This window comes from Staurois parvus, unplaced genomic scaffold (assembly GCF_062004578.1).
Source record: "Staurois parvus isolate SC_StPar_1 unplaced genomic scaffold, SC_StPar_1.0 ptg000205l, whole genome shotgun sequence".
Classification (NCBI taxonomy): Eukaryota; Metazoa; Chordata; class Amphibia; order Anura; family Ranidae; genus Staurois; species Staurois parvus.
In genome coordinates this window covers 4,132,386-4,148,058 of record NW_028318001.1, presented here as the reverse complement: position 1 = coordinate 4,148,058, position 15,673 = coordinate 4,132,386, and the positions used below count along the sequence as shown (strand labels likewise).

The window sequence follows — 15,673 nt, the reverse complement described above, 5'->3', positions numbered from 1 at the left end:
GCCAGCTGTCTTGCTTTTCATTACAACGTTGAGCTGTGTTCGTCTTACAGAGATGTCAACAGTGGTCACCATTGTTGCTTTCATTTATTTGTTTAATCAAAGCAGTACTTGTCCAGTTGATTATTCCGGAGGGAGAAAAATGATTTTGTTTTTGGGATATCACCTTCAGCCTGTAACTCTGTAATGCAGCCGCAATAATAAACAGGACTTTCACAAACTTTTCATGTAGTTACAAGGACAGCTTCAATCTCCTGTCATTTTTTGTACATTAGCTTTGATTACGTTTTACTGTGAAAATACATTTATTTTAAAGGTAACAATACCGACTAGGAGAATAGCTTATGTTTCATCTATATTTATCAGCACTTGCTATACATTTGTGTCTTCATTACCAGGAAATATTAAGGGACATTGTACCATCTATTCCTGTTTACAGTTTATTATGCAGAGATAGGAAACACTTAGCATGTAAAATGAATGTAGAAATTATTCCTGGATAGAAACATGGACATTTCCCACTCGTTGGCTCTTTCTCCTCCATCACCGGATCAGAGTGTAATTGTCAGTAATCAGGCCTGCTTGCTGCTGATAAAACCACTCTGAATGCTTGCAGCCTTCTTTGTGTGATGACTCAATTATTCCAGAAGTGCCTCATCAAATCTGCCCCATCAGCTGGGCTAATAAATAAGAAGAAGAAACTGGCCCCCCAAAGCAAATTATAAATCCATTTGTATTAACCATTTCACTGTCCCTTAGCTTAGGCAGAGAAAAAAAAGTATGGCAGATTGTGCTAAGCTCACTTGAATTTGTTTTAGAGAGTATGCAGAAGGGCACTCATTTTTTTTCTTCTTTTGCAAGGTGTTGGCATTATCAGTAGTGAATGGCCTGTGAATGCAGTTATGGTAATTATAGCGAAGCCTCCAGCTTTCTGAAAGATTCTTTGTCAAGTAAATCAGGTGAAAGTTAAACCCTGCAAATGATCTTCCACATGTCATTGAAATTACTGTTGTATTTAAGACATTTTAACACACAAGTGTAGGTAGCAGACAATGAAGATCTGAGAGAGCGTGACTGATCTTTCAACTATCAGAATTAGTCATTTTCTCCCTGGAACTCTTTTTTTCTGTTGTATTCAGTTTCTTTCTTATTTGAAAAAATTACAGGCAGTTTAGAATTCCAGGACATGCCTGAAAATTAACATGTGTCAAATACTCTGATATCTATCCCATTTATTAGTTAGTGATTAAACTCTTTTAGAGGGGTTGTGACATGCATGCCACAAATTCCTCTGTGAATTTTTCAGATTGATTCAGACTGGCACTGTCTTGTGTTCTGAAAATGGCAAGGACAACATGTAAATGACCACCAGCACAACTTAAATGGCACCTATATTATTCAGGTTGTCTACGGACCCACCATTCACTACAAGGCCTAGACATTATAAGACACTATAATTCATGAAACAGTTACTTCTCTGAATATAAACAAGCTGTTATTCTTATATCTCTTTTATTACTCAGTGAGTTATTAACCTGACATGGAAGATGTATGTCCCAAGCAAGAGTAGGAAATAAGGGTGAAAGCCGAAAGCCTCAGAGCTTGCACTTAACAAAAAAAGCAAAGAAAAGCAATGAGATCACCCGTATTTAAACACTGAAATGTTTGTTTATAGTGGAACTCTAGGGAAAACATTTACTTTTATAATACTGGGATGAGAGTGGGAGACAGCTAGATCAAATGTTAGGGATCCTTTCCCATTCTGTAAAAAAAGTTTTATTACTATTTGTGTCCTCACAAAATAGTTTTAACGTAAACTTGAACTCAAAGTCAATTGTGCTTAAGCAGCACCCTGAAACATGTACCTTTTGCTTTAAATTCTTCCTAAAAATGGTAGTTACTGAAATGTGATTGTGCCTTGGCGCTCCTGTTCAGTAGCTTAATGTCAGTATATCATCTAAAGCACTACTGCTTCTGAGATTTGAAGTGTGATTTTATGATGCCACTGCTGTCCTGCTCACTAGTATCCTTGCTGGAGACAAAGCTGTATTAAGAGCCTCTAGTGCAAACATCTACCAACTTTGGCTTTACTCATTCTATTGATATGGAATTTCTGCAACTCTCCTGCTAATGCTTAATTAATACTCCCTCAGTCATTAGTAAAACTTCTTTAGGAAGGCAGCTTTGACATGGGGAAGTTAAACCCTGCTCCTCCACCAAAATGGCCACTTCCATACAGGGTTAGTGCAGAACAAGGTATGGTAAGTCAGTAATGGAAAAAGATCAACTGAATGGAGCCTAGAGGCAACACTGGTGACTAGTCCTTTGCTTGCCTGTTTTAGTTTCAGTTCCTCTTTAAGCAAGGCAGGTAGTAGTGGGAAGGTGATGTCACCTTATTTTAAACTAGTTTACTAGTTTGTGTTTGTGTATATACAGTTGTGTTCAAAATAATAGCAGTGTGTTGAAAAAAGTGAATAAAGCTCAAAATCCTTCTAATAGCTTTTATTTCCATACACACAAATGTATTGGGAACACTACACATTCTATTCCAAATTAAAACATGAAGAAAAATATATCAAATTTGTGCTGTTCCTCTAAAAAAAAATGGAAGAAAAGTGAATATTAGACTGTTCAAAAAAATAGCAGTGTTTGTATTCTTCTTTACAAACTCAAACATTCACTATATAAACTGAAAAATGAAGATTTTGCTTTCCTTTGAATCACTTAATTAATATTTAGTTGTATAACCACAGTTTTTGAGAACTGCTGTACATCTGTGTTGCATGGAGTCAACCAACGTCTGGCACCTGTGAACAGGTATTCCAGCCCAGGATAATTGGACTACATTCCACAGTTCTACTCTATTTCTTGGTTTTGCCTCAGAAACTGCATTTTTGATGTCACCCCACAAGTTTTCTATTGGATTAAGATCCGGGGATTGGGCTGGCCACTCCATAACGTCAATCTTGTTGGTCTGGAACCAAGATGTTGCACGTTTACTGCTGTGTTTAGGGTCGTTGTCTTGTTGGAACACCCATTTCAAGGGCATTTCCTCTTCAGCATAAGGCAGCATGACCTCTTCAAGTATTCTGATGTATTCAAACTGATCCATGATCCCTGGTATGCGATAAATAGGCCCAACATCGTAGTATGAGAAACATCCCCATATCATGATGCTTGCGCAACCATGCTTCACTGTCTTCACAGTGTACTGTGGCTTGAATTTAGTGTTTGGGGGTTGTCTGGCAAACTGTCTCCGGCCACTAAACCCAAAAAGAACAATCTTACTTTCATCAGTCCACAAAATGTTGCACCATTTCTCTTTAGGCCAGTCAATGTGCTCTTTGGCAAATTGCAACCTCTTCAGCACATGTCTTTTTTTCAACAGTGGGACTTTGCTGGGGCTTCTTGCAGGTAGCTTGGCTTCACATAGGCATCTTCTAATTGTAACAGTACTCACAGGTAACTTTAGACCTTCTTTGATCTTCCTGGAGCTGATTGTTGGCCATTCCTTGCCATTTTGGCTATTCTTCTATCCATTCAAATGGTAGTTTTTCGCTTTCTTCCACGTCTTTCAGGTTTTGGTTGCCATTTTAAAGCATTTGCGATCATTTTAGCTGAGCAGCCTATCATTTTCTGCACTTCTTTATATGTTTTCCCCTCTCCAATCAACTTTTTAATCAAGGTACGCTGTTCTTCTGAACAATGTCTGGAACGACCCATTTTCCTCAGAATTTCAGAGAGAAATGCACTGTAACCAGCATGTACAACATTTGCTGCCTTCCTTCCTTAAATAAGGGCAATAATTGCCACCTGTTTTTCAAAGAATGAATGACCTCACTAATAGAACTCCACACTGCTATTATTTTGAACATGCCCCTTTCAACATTATTTTGAACATGCCCCTAGTGATTCAATTACACAGAATCAGCATACACCTGCTAGTAAATTATTTGCCATGTAGAAATATCATTTCTACCAACAACAGTGGTTGATCAGGCTAGTGATGTCTGACTGCTATTATTTTGAATACAACTGTATATATGTATATATATATATATATATATATATATATATATATATATATATTTACTATTCATTTTTTCAGCAATGTCTTGCTTCATACATCCTGTTCAATTTATTGGACTGCCCTATGGGCAAAAATCATTGCAAAGAAGCTCATGCACCTTTTTGAACTTCGAGCTGCACATGATTCTTAACCAGCATTTTGTTGCATTTTCCGTATGTTTTTTCACATGTAAAAACTATGTCCCTCTTGCTGCATTTTGGGTGCCATTAACAATAAATGGCACTAAAGTGCAATATGCATTTTTTATGCAGAAAATATGGATGTAAACAGGTAAACGACGAGAAATGCATCATGTTGGGAGTACACAATTACCTGCAATCTGGTAAATGTGAAAAGATTGCTGACTCTATTGAAAGCACTAAACATATTATTTGAAAACCCAGTGATAATTGCAGACACTTATACATAGATCCTGAAAGTGAAGCAGCATCTTTGCATAGTTTAGACAGTCTGGTAATATAAACCTTCATATCCCAACCAATAATTAATTAGAAAATAGGAAAGTCATAAAGAATTAGAAGAAAAATATGGGTTTAACCCAAGTCAAAAAGGTCAACCACCAAATATTGCTTTGAAGGGAAAAACTAAGCAGCAGATTCTAGGGGTTCCAATAAATGACTACATTCATATGACACATAGACAGTGAAACAAAGTAGAAACATACACATAATGTACACAAATCTGTTGTATTGTGCATAATTAGAAAAAAAAGCCATATTACAAATGAAAAATCTCTTTTCTGCAGACAATATTTATATATTAGTGGAGATGAAGTATACACATCCTATGCATCTATGGTTTATTCAATCCCAGTGACATGTCATGATAAGCCTCTTAACTTCCTCTGTTTAACACATATTACTTGTAATAAGTGATAATCTCCTTTTAAATACAATGTGATGTAAGTGTAAACCATACATTTCCTAAAATAGAGCTATTATAGAAGCCTGCATAATACACTGAATCCAAACTTTGGACTGCAATATAGATAATCTTGCACAGAAGTCAGACACACAACTTGCATACTGTACATGTATGTGAACACGCAAACCATAATATAGTCTGAAATTAAACTAACAAAGCATCAACATTAGAATGTATTTATTCCACTGAAAAAGACAGAAAAATAATGTATTGACTTCATGTACAATATTTAATCACTTTTACTAGGACTCATATGAAACAGGAGAAACACCATCCAGTTTTAATCTACAAAATCATATTAGAGGGTATCTATATCTCTAGAAAGAGACAGCAAATTATTGTCTTCACATTATTTAAGCACTTTTTGCTAGTCTGAGTTTGTGGCAGGAGAGGCACCAGGCAGCTTTTAAAGGGTAAGTTCACCTTTTGTAACATGTTACATGTTACACCCGTAGGGTGTAACATGTAACATGGGTCTTTGGAGCAGTCCCCTTAACCCCCCCCTTCCCCGTTCCCCTCTGTGACAGGGGCAGGAGATCCGCTCCTTGCACCTGCTGTGAGATTTTGAAAAAAGTGTGGCTGTGTGGTCATCACCCACACTGCCATGTTATTCATTCACAGAGTTCTGTAAACGAATGAGCTACAAGTCCTATCTGCCATCATAGAAGATGGTTTGTAGTCCTCAATGATGAGTGCCCCCCTAGTTCATTGACTCTTCCTGCACTTCAGCTGCAGTGAGTGTCTGCAGGATCCTGGCATTGCACCTGCAATCCATTGATTGTGGGTGCAATGCTTTGCATGCTGCAGTGTAAAAAAAATAACAAATGCACATTTTTTACCTGCAAAATCATGTACATATATATTTTCTGTTTGTTTGTGTTTTTTGGGGGGTGAACTTAGCCTTTATTTTAAAAATCAACATTAGATCTCGTGCTTATACTCCCACCTCACACCTACGGTCACAACACCCCTTCCTCCATACACCCATAGATGGGAAACAGACTTATGTAGGCAATTAGACCTTTCGGAGTGGGAACACATTTGGGCCAATACAAAATCGTCATCTCAGAACATTGTTGCACTGGAAACCAATTATAAAGTTTTAACGCGATGGTATTTGGTCCCAGCGAGAATTGCAAAGTATACTCCTAACTACTCACCCAATTGTTTTAGAGGCTGTACAGACCTAGGTACACATTTCCACATATGGTGGGATTGTCCAGTCACTCAAGCTTTCTGGATTGAAATCTTCCATATATTATCCGCACTCAGTGCCACCAAGTTACAACCCAATCCAGCCACAGCCCTACTCAATCAACGCCCTCCGGGTATTACCAATTCAGAATTCAAACTTCTTCTGCATGTCACTACGGCGGCCAAGCAGGTCATAGCAAAATCCTGGAAATCCCCTAGCTTAAACATCACAGCTGTTAAATCTAGAATAACGCAAGCTATGATACACGCAAAGGTGGAAGCCATGATTCTTGACATGATCCCTAAATTCTTGAATGTTTGGAGCCCCTGGGTAGAATGTTTTCTCCCACCTAATTTTGACGAATCCCTTCTTCTTCCTTGATTTTCGTGCAGAGTGCCTTGGACATTGTTCTTGGCCCACCCTATATGATGCCCGCCTGTTACCATGCTCCTCCTTACCGCTCATGGAGTCACTGCTGTTACCCTCTTTCTCCCCCTTGTCCTCACCTACCCCCTCTTCTACCCTCCTCTAAAGCCCCTTTTCCTTCCACAACGTACCAGTGAGTCATTATCCTAACTGATCGAAAATATGAATCCATCGTTGACAACCCCCGACTTTTTAATATCATTAGAAACTTTGCATTGTTTTTGCGATATATTTTTTCGTTCTCATTATTGTGACTCTGTCATTGTGTTGTCTATTCCCAACATTATGTTATCAGTACAATTTCTGTTGTATATTGATGATGTCTCTCTGCCCCTGTTACATTGGTTTTACTGTTAATAAAAAGTTTGAACAAGAAAAATCAACATTAGAATGAATTTGTTTCTCAGAAAAAAGGGCAACAAAATATAGCAGTGACTCCATACATAGAATATTATTATTATTATTATTATTATTATTATACAGTATTTATAAAGCGCCAATAGTTCACTCAGCGCTGTACATTACAAAGGGGGACAGAACATGTGACAGAACAATACCAATACAATGCAAAACATGAGGGGATCGAGGGCCCTGCTCTTTCGAGCTTACAATCTAGAAGGGATGGGATAGTGGTACAGGAGGAGATAGCTGTGGGGGATGGAGTGGTAGGAAGAGTGGAGGAGGTCAGCAAGTTAGCAGGGGGTGAGGTAGGCTTCCCTGAAGAGATGGGTTTTCAGGGTGCGCCTAAAGGAGAGGAGAGTAGGTGATAATCTGATGGGTTGGGGCAGGGAGTTCCAGAGGATGGGTGACACCCTGGAGAAGTCCTGGAGGCGGGCATGGGAGGAGGAGACCAGGGAGCTAGAGAGAAGGAGGTCTTGTGAGGAGCGGAGTGTGCGTGCTGGGTGGTACTTGGATATTAGGTCAGTGATGTAGTTCGGGGCAGTATGGTGGACAGCTTTGTACGTCAGTGTTAGGATTTTAAATTTGATCCGTTGCGCAATCGGAAGCCAGTGGAGGGATTGGCAGAGGGGGGTGGCGGAAACGGAGCGTTTGGAAAGGTGAATGAGTCTGGCAGCCGTATTCAGGATCGACTGAAGCGGGGATAGCCAGCGGCGAGGCAGGCCAGTGAGGAGGGAGTTGCAGTAGTCGAGTCGTGATATGATGAGGGAGTGGATGAGCTGTTTAGTGGTTTCTGGGGTTAGGAACGTGCGGATTTTGCCGATGTTGCGGAGGTGGAGTCTGCACGAGTTTGTTAAAGATTGGACTTGGGGCTGGAAGGATAGGTTGGAGTCCAGAATGACACCAAGTACTCTGGCCTGCAGAGCGGGTTTGATATTGGCGTTGTTGGATGTGATGTAGAAGTCAATGGGGGGTGGGGTTTGGGCTGGGGGGAAGACAAGGAGCTCGGTTTTGGAGAGATTCAGTTTAAGGAAGTGGAGCGACATCCATTCTGATATGTCGCTCAGTAGGTGTGTGATTTGGGCAGAGACCGAGGGGGTGAGGTGGGGGGTTGAGAGATAGATTTGTGTGTCGTCGGCATAGAGGTGGTAGTTGAAGCCGTGAGAGTGTATGAGTTGGCCAAGGGAGGAGGTGTAGATGGAGAAGAGAAGGGGCCCGAGGACAGAGCCTTGAGGGACCCCAACAGAGAGGGGGAGTGAGGGGGAGGTGGTAGCATTATAGGTAACGCTGAAAGAGCGTTGTGACAGGTAGGATGAGAGCCAGGAGAGAGCAGAATCTCTGAGGCCGAGGGAGTGTAGTATTTTGAGGAGGAGGGGGTGGTCAACTGTGTCGAAGGCCGCAGAGAGGTCAAGGAGTAGGAGCACTGAATAGTGGCCATTAGCTTTGGCGGTTAGAAAGTCGTTGGAGAGTTTGAGTAAGGCAGTTTCGGTGGAGTGTAGGGGGCGGAAGCCAGACTGTAGGGGATCGAGGAGGTTGTTGTCGTTGAGGTGAGAGCATAGGCGGGTGTAGACGAGGCGCTCGAGGAGTTTAGATGTAAGTGGGAGCAGGGAGATGGGTCTGAGGTTGTTCGGGTCATTGGGGTCCAGGGAGGGCTTTTTAAGTATGGGGGTGATGTGTGCATGCTTCAGTGGGAAGGGGAAAGTGCCGGAGGAGAGGGAGAGATTAAAGATGTGGGTGAGGGAGCGTAGGATGGAGGGGGAGGGAGGTCGTAGGAATTGTGAGGGGATAGGGTCGAGGGGGCAGGTGGTGAGGCGGGCATCAGAGAGGATCTTGGAGACTTCCTCGATGGTAGTAAGGTCAAAGGTGCGGAGTGTTGGGGGAGCTTCAGTATGAGGAATGTAGGGTGGCATGGGAGAGGAGGTCAGAGCAGTGGTGAGGCCGTGGGAGAGGGGTGAAGAGGGGGTAGCTAAGTGAGGGGGAAGGGGGTTGGAGGGAGTTTGAGCAGCGACGAAGTCCCTGCGGGTAATGTCGAGGGGGAGGGGGGATAAGGGGGTAGCTGTGTGAGAGGGGACGGGTTGAGAGGGCGTGTGAGTTGCGGCAATGTCCTTGCGAATTGTGTCAATCTTGTTTTTGAAGTGATTGGCAATCTCAAGGGCGGTGAGTGAGGTGCTGGGTGGAGGTGGGGGTGGAGAGAGTAGAGAGTTGAAGGTGGAGAAGAGTCGGCGAGGATTGGAGGAGAGGGCCTTGATGAGGGTCAGGAAGTAGGCTTGTTTGGCTGCGTGGAGGGAGGAGGTGTAGGTGTGGAAGGCAGATTTGTAGCAGGTGAAAGCTTGTTGGGATTTTGTTTTGCGCCATAGTCGCTCCAGGGCACGACTGCGTCGTTTGAGGGTTTTGGTGTGATCAGTCTGCCAGGGCTGGAGCGGTCGGAGTCTGATGTTGCGTGTGGTTAAAGGCGCTAGTGAGTCAAGGGCTGCTGACAGCGTGTTGTTGTAGGCAATCATAGCCAAGTCGGGGCAGGACAGGGGGAGTATGCGGTCGTGGAGTTGATCAGCTGCAGAGTGGAGGGGGGCAGTGTTAAGGTTGCGGAGGTTACGGCTGGTAGTAGTGTGACATTTGGAGGGGTAGGTGTTGGAGGACGAGGAGATAGAGAAGGTGATCAGGTTGTGGTCAGAGAGAGGGAAGGGGGTGTTAGTGAGGTTGTGGGGAGCACAGCGGTTGGAGAAGACAAGATCAAGGATATTACCGTCGGAGTGGGTGGTGGATTGTATGCACTGTGCAAGTGCAAAGGAGGAGGTTAAGTGGAGGAGACGGGCTGTGTCCGGGTTGTCAAGGTTGACAGGGATGTTGAAATCCCCAAGAATGATGGTGGGTAGCTCAGAGGAGAGGAAGAAGGGTAGCCAGGAGGAGAAGTCTTCCAGGAAGCGGGGTATGGATCCAGGAGGCCGGTATATCACAGCAATCTTAATACAGCAATATAAACACTTCTACTGGGCCACATTTTCTGAGTGAGAGGCGATCCAGGTTTTAACAAGAAACCAAAATTGCAATGCATTTTTTAAAGACTGTAAATATAGGGATTAAGAAATTGTCAGCAGCACTGTATAAGATGGCAGAAACTATCCCTCCCTGCAAAAGCTGTATGATCTATACATATCTACTCCAAGTGTCCCCAACACACACTGATTGTAAATACAAAACTTTTCAGCAGCATTCTATAGGATGACAGAACTCCTTGCACACATTCTGTGACCTGACCTTATCTGCTCCTACTATCCCCAGCACTCCTTGACTGTAAATATAGGAATTTTCAGTAGCACGGTATAACAGCCTTTTTTATCCAGGTTGCTTTGGCACCCTGGGGTGCCTGCAGTTTCTTCAGGGGTGCTTTGGCAAAATACCAAAACATTTATGAAAAATTGTATACAAACCAGCAGGTGGAAGAGGACTGCCTTTTAGTTACATAAAGTCACAGATTTTCATTGTACACCACACAACCCTTCAGCCACCAGCATCCTATCATCCAATATCATCAGTTGATAAGGAGGATGTCATGCACCTCTCCTTCAGCACTGAGGTCACATAAGCTGAGTGAGAGAGAGAAAATGAGGAAGAAGAAAAACATTGCAATACTCATTGGTACCAGTGTGCAGAGATATAGTTGCTTTGGAAGAATAAATCACCTCTAACATTGAGTGTCTTAAGGGTGTGGATGTTACTGCATTTTGTAAAACTATTAGTTTAGTTTTTACATATTAGAATGGTGTGTCTCGAGGTGCATAATTTTAAAGTATAAGTTCACTTTTACAAAAAAATAAATAAATTCACATTTTTTTCATGTAAAAAATATGCATTTGTTATTTTTTTTAGGGACCTGTAAAGCATTGCACCCATGATCAGATCATGGGTGTAATGCCACGGTCCTTCAGACTGTCTGTGTATTTGGCCATACCTCTGATACTGGCAGATAATTACACACTGACAGGAAGCTCAATGAACTATCTAGAGTGCTCAACAGCTCCAAGGTAGCTCATTGAGAACTACAAGCTGACAGGCGCAAAGGCTGTCAGGACTTGTAGTTTTCCCATTCACAGAACACTGTGAATGGATGACGTGGCCGGGTGGGTGGTGCCCTGCACGGCGGTGTGTTTTTTTCTAATTGTGACTTCTAGTGAGGGGAGAAGATCCCCCACTAGCTGTCACAATGGGGGATCAGGGAGGTGTGAGGGGTGATCCATTTGTAACATATCACATGTTACACCCAGGACATGGGTGTAGTATGTAACATGTTACAAAAGCTGAACTTATCCTTTAAAGCGTGCTTTGACTGGAAAAAGGTTGAGAAACACTGCTGTATAAGATGGCAAAAACTATTTCTCACTGCAGAAACTCTGTGATCTGTCTCTATCTACTCCATATCTCCTCCAAAACATATCAACAAACAGCTACTAGGAAACCTGACTATTGTAGGGAGGGAGCTTAAACATAACAAAACCCCCATGATTGACCGATCTAAGCCACCTGACCACAGTTCAGGGACCAGGGAAGACATTACAGCTACATAGCTTAGATGTTTCCTTAAAGCCCAAATGTCTTGGGGTCAGGTCAAACCAATGTTTAACCCAAAAAACCCAAAGATTATCCCTAGTGGCCACTCGTCATAAACTAATATTGTCAGTTTTCATCTGTCACAGTTTACTATCTGAACAACTCTCATCCAGCCTTTGATTTCAAAAACAATCAAACAGATTTAAGGCAAACTTTCACAAATAACTGAAATGGAATGTTTTCTTTTTCCAGGTAATGGTATAACTAGTAGTAGTTAGCTACACTCAACTGGACCTGTTCTGTAAAGGTAAAAGTAATTCATGCCTCATTCTTCCTAAGTTCAAAACTGCAGAAGCTACTCCGATGAGTGGAGAAATGACCTAAACATTACAGACTCATCTCTTTATAAAATTGTTTGGATAAATATTGTACAGATACAAAAACTATAATGGAAATACACATAGGAATCATACTTATGAATCGTTTCATAATCCAGTGGGTTTGTATATATAATTAAGAGGGTTTTTTAGATCATAAATAGGGTTTATGAAGATTAGCACAAACCCTAGCAACATAAGTTAGAAAAATCCCTTGTTTGCTAAAAATAAAAAAAAATAACTGGTATGAAATATTATTTATGTGCAAACTGGCTAAGAAGTGGAAAGGCAGTTTTAGGACAATCCACATATTTAGCTATAATTGAAGTCAGTGGTAGTTTAGGCTGATGTTGTTGGCACTTCAAAAACATATTTAAAAAAACATGGTCCTCAAAGTCTGTTCAGATATATGGATGTTCTAATTGTACATCTGGATGTTGGAAAGAGCTTCTCCTTGCAGCTTTTGGATTGTGCTGATCCTTCAAGGATAATCCTCTTTCAATTTGTTGAGTTTAAGTCTACTTTTTCCCAGCTGGTGTAAAATGAATGGCAAGTGACGTTTTGTAAAATGATCCTTAAAGCACTATTTAGTCCTAACTAATACATTTAAATATATTAGAGGGCAACATAAGGAACTGAGCTTTCCAACCTGGAGCTGGATACTCTAATCATGACCATACACAAGAAGATGAATCATTCTATGTACAGGGTCTATATGGATTTGGCACAGGACACTTTCTGAATCAATAGGGTAGGTATTCAGACTAAGGGAGTGCTGTAGATTAAGTTATCTTGGAAGTTAATAAAGGTTTGGTTTCCTGCGCTTTTGGAAAAACTTCCTCCCTATAAGACCAACAGCTGAACACCAGACTGTAATCCTCATAGTATAATTGTGGTACAGTAAATAATGTGCAAATATTTGCACAGTATTTGGAATGTTTTGTTAGGAAATATTTTTTCTATTAGGCAGTCGATGGTATATTTTTTAGTCACCTTTTATGTCAATTGAGTGCTGCATCTTGGGTGTTAACGTTAGAAAGGTAATTTAGTTAATAGGTGAAGTTAAGGCCTAGGCAAACAGCAAAATTACACAGATGGACTACTTACACTAAAGCTGTTTTACCTGGCAAAGGATTTGTACTTTTGTCCATCAATCCCCTGAGATTTACACACTTCTGCCACTCAGCAGAGCCTTGCCTAGTGTGTGTGTGTGTGTGTGGTGGGTGGGGCTTTTCTCTGCTTTTATTTTTTACTGCCCACCCACATCCTGTGATTGACCTATGAACAGAAAGCAGCATAATGTTGAGCTCAGCTCTCTGCTCTCCCCATCTATCAGCACTTTCTTTGTATGTAGAGTACTTCTTAAAGTCAGCTTGTTCTTTTCTGTTAGTGCTATTGTTTGATTCTTACCCTAACCATTGCAGGACAAATTAATTGGTGCAGACTTAGACTGTATTTGGCTATTTTAAAAAGTATATTTATAAAAACCATGGATAAAACAAATGGAGGGAGGGTTATTTGCTAAAACTTCATGATGCAAAAATTGGTGCTTCTCTGTATAGAGACCAATCAGCTTCCAGGTTTCTTTGTCAAAGACTAAAGTGGTTGTAAAGGCTCAAGGTTTTACTTACCTTCATACATTCTATGCATCAAGGTTAAGAACCTTCTGTTTGCGCCAGCACCCCCAGTCCCCCCTAATACTTACTAAAGCCCCATCATGATCCAGCGATGTTAATGAGAGCCTCAGATCTCTGTGAGCTCTCCCTCCTCATTATCTGAGACAGCAGTGGGAGTTGACTCCCACTGCTGTCAATCACATCCAGTGAGCAAATGAGGAGGAGGGGGTGGGGCCGAGCAGTGGCTTTGTGTGTGAACACATAGAGCAGCAGCTCGAGAGTGACCCTGCTTGGGTGCCCCCATAGCAAGCTACTTGCTCTGGGGGCACTTGGTAGGAGGGAGGGGCTAGGAGCACTGGTTGGGGACCTAAGAAGTTGGGGGCTGCTATGTGCAAAACCACTGCACAGAGCAGGTAAGTATAAAATGTTTGTTATTTTTCTTTTAAATGCCGTTAATATCACCTTAAATGAACAAGCTGAAGTTATAAGCTGATTTGCGGAGTTTTAGCAAATCTCCCCCAATGAGTTGTTTACCACAGTGAACAGTTATTTTATTTCATTTGCAGACTGACAGGTCAATATAGCCAACAACTAGGCTTTTTTTTATTTTCTATAGTTTTAAAGAAGGCTTGCTGTTGAAACAAAACTATTTTATTTCACCAACATTAAAAGCTATTTTAGATCTGACTCTATACCAAAAATAAATGTCAGTGACCATCAATATAAGTGAATTTAAATGTGGGTTATGTTTATTTTTTAATAGTAAAGCCCAGGTCTAGTTTGACAAACTTATCCAGGGAAATACACAGTTAATAACATGATCTATAAAAAAAACACCTTCCATGTCCATATTAATTTAAAATGATAATAAGTCTAATTAACTGTATAAATAATAGATCAAACAAAACCTTTATTCACCTACATGAAGAAAACACACATTACACAATAATTTATTGTTAGCAGTGGTACATTTTTGTAAGGAACTGGATCACCTGCTGGTGGCATTGTGGTTCCATAATCTGTAGGTTGTGGATTCAGTGTCTACCAGCAGGTGTCTCCCAGTAGCAAGCAGATCCCAGCCTATAGTCCCCAGTTGATGTTGGTTGCTGGGAGGGTATTAAAGCGGAGTTCCAGCTGAAAAAAAAAAAAAGTCAGCAGGTACAAAAACTGTAGGTGCTGACTTTTAAAATACAGCCACTTACCTGTCCCACAGTCCAAAGGTGTCCTCGCCACCGCTGGTTTCACTGGCCGTCTTCTCTCCCTGTTGCTGGCATCTTTAGTGTGGGCACCCAGCTGTGATAACATGTGGCTTCACAGCTGGGTGCCCACTCCGCATGTGCGAGAAGTGCTGCACTTTGTGAATGGCCCTGTAGTCTTCTGAGACCTGTCATGTGTCCCAGAAGACTATGGGGAGGGAGGGGGGGAGGACAACTTCCGCTTTCGATTGCCTGGGTTATCGCAGCAGAAGTGGGAGCAGGTACCTGTCACAAATGTAGCAGGTAAATAAACAAAAGGATCAAGTATTTTGTTCAATGCTTATTCACTTACATTTCCCTCTTTGTAAACACTTTGCTATTGACTTGCAAAGTGCCTCTGAAATTGCTGGCAAATATGATTACTTTAGCAGAGAGTCAATTCTTTAACATAGTACTGTCCCTCCTGCCATGTCACTTATTCTGGAAGTGTCTAATTGCTGTCTGTGCTGGCAACTCTCCTGCACTATACTTCACTTCACTATATAACCTTTTAGGTAGCTGCCAGGGGAGAAGCAAAGGGAATACTACTTTGAATGACTGTCCTGAGTCTGCTGGGGCTGCTGACATCACATCTAAGATGGCAGCACCCAGCAACAGGCTCAGGGTTTTTGGATTTCTGCATGTGGAGGCTTTTACAGGAAAATTAAATGCGAACAACAGGTTAACTGCATAATAATCTTGGACGATTGTTGTCAAAATGGCGACAAGCTCTCTAGGTCCTACAAAATGTACCTTGACCTAATCCTTGACCTAAACGTACCCCAAAATTGAGCCTTAACTTAATCTTCAAACTTTAACTACTAAATCTATCCCCCAACCTTACAATAAGTATCCTATCCAAATTGCAT

At 41.6% G+C, this 15,673-nt stretch overlaps 1 protein-coding gene across 6 annotated transcripts in view; it reads left to right on the top strand.

The window, feature by feature from the left end:
• The window catches only part of ST18 (ST18 C2H2C-type zinc finger transcription factor), a 394,399-nt gene that overhangs the window by 206,508 nt on the left and 172,218 nt on the right, over positions 1–15,673 (top strand). The window lies entirely within an intron of this gene.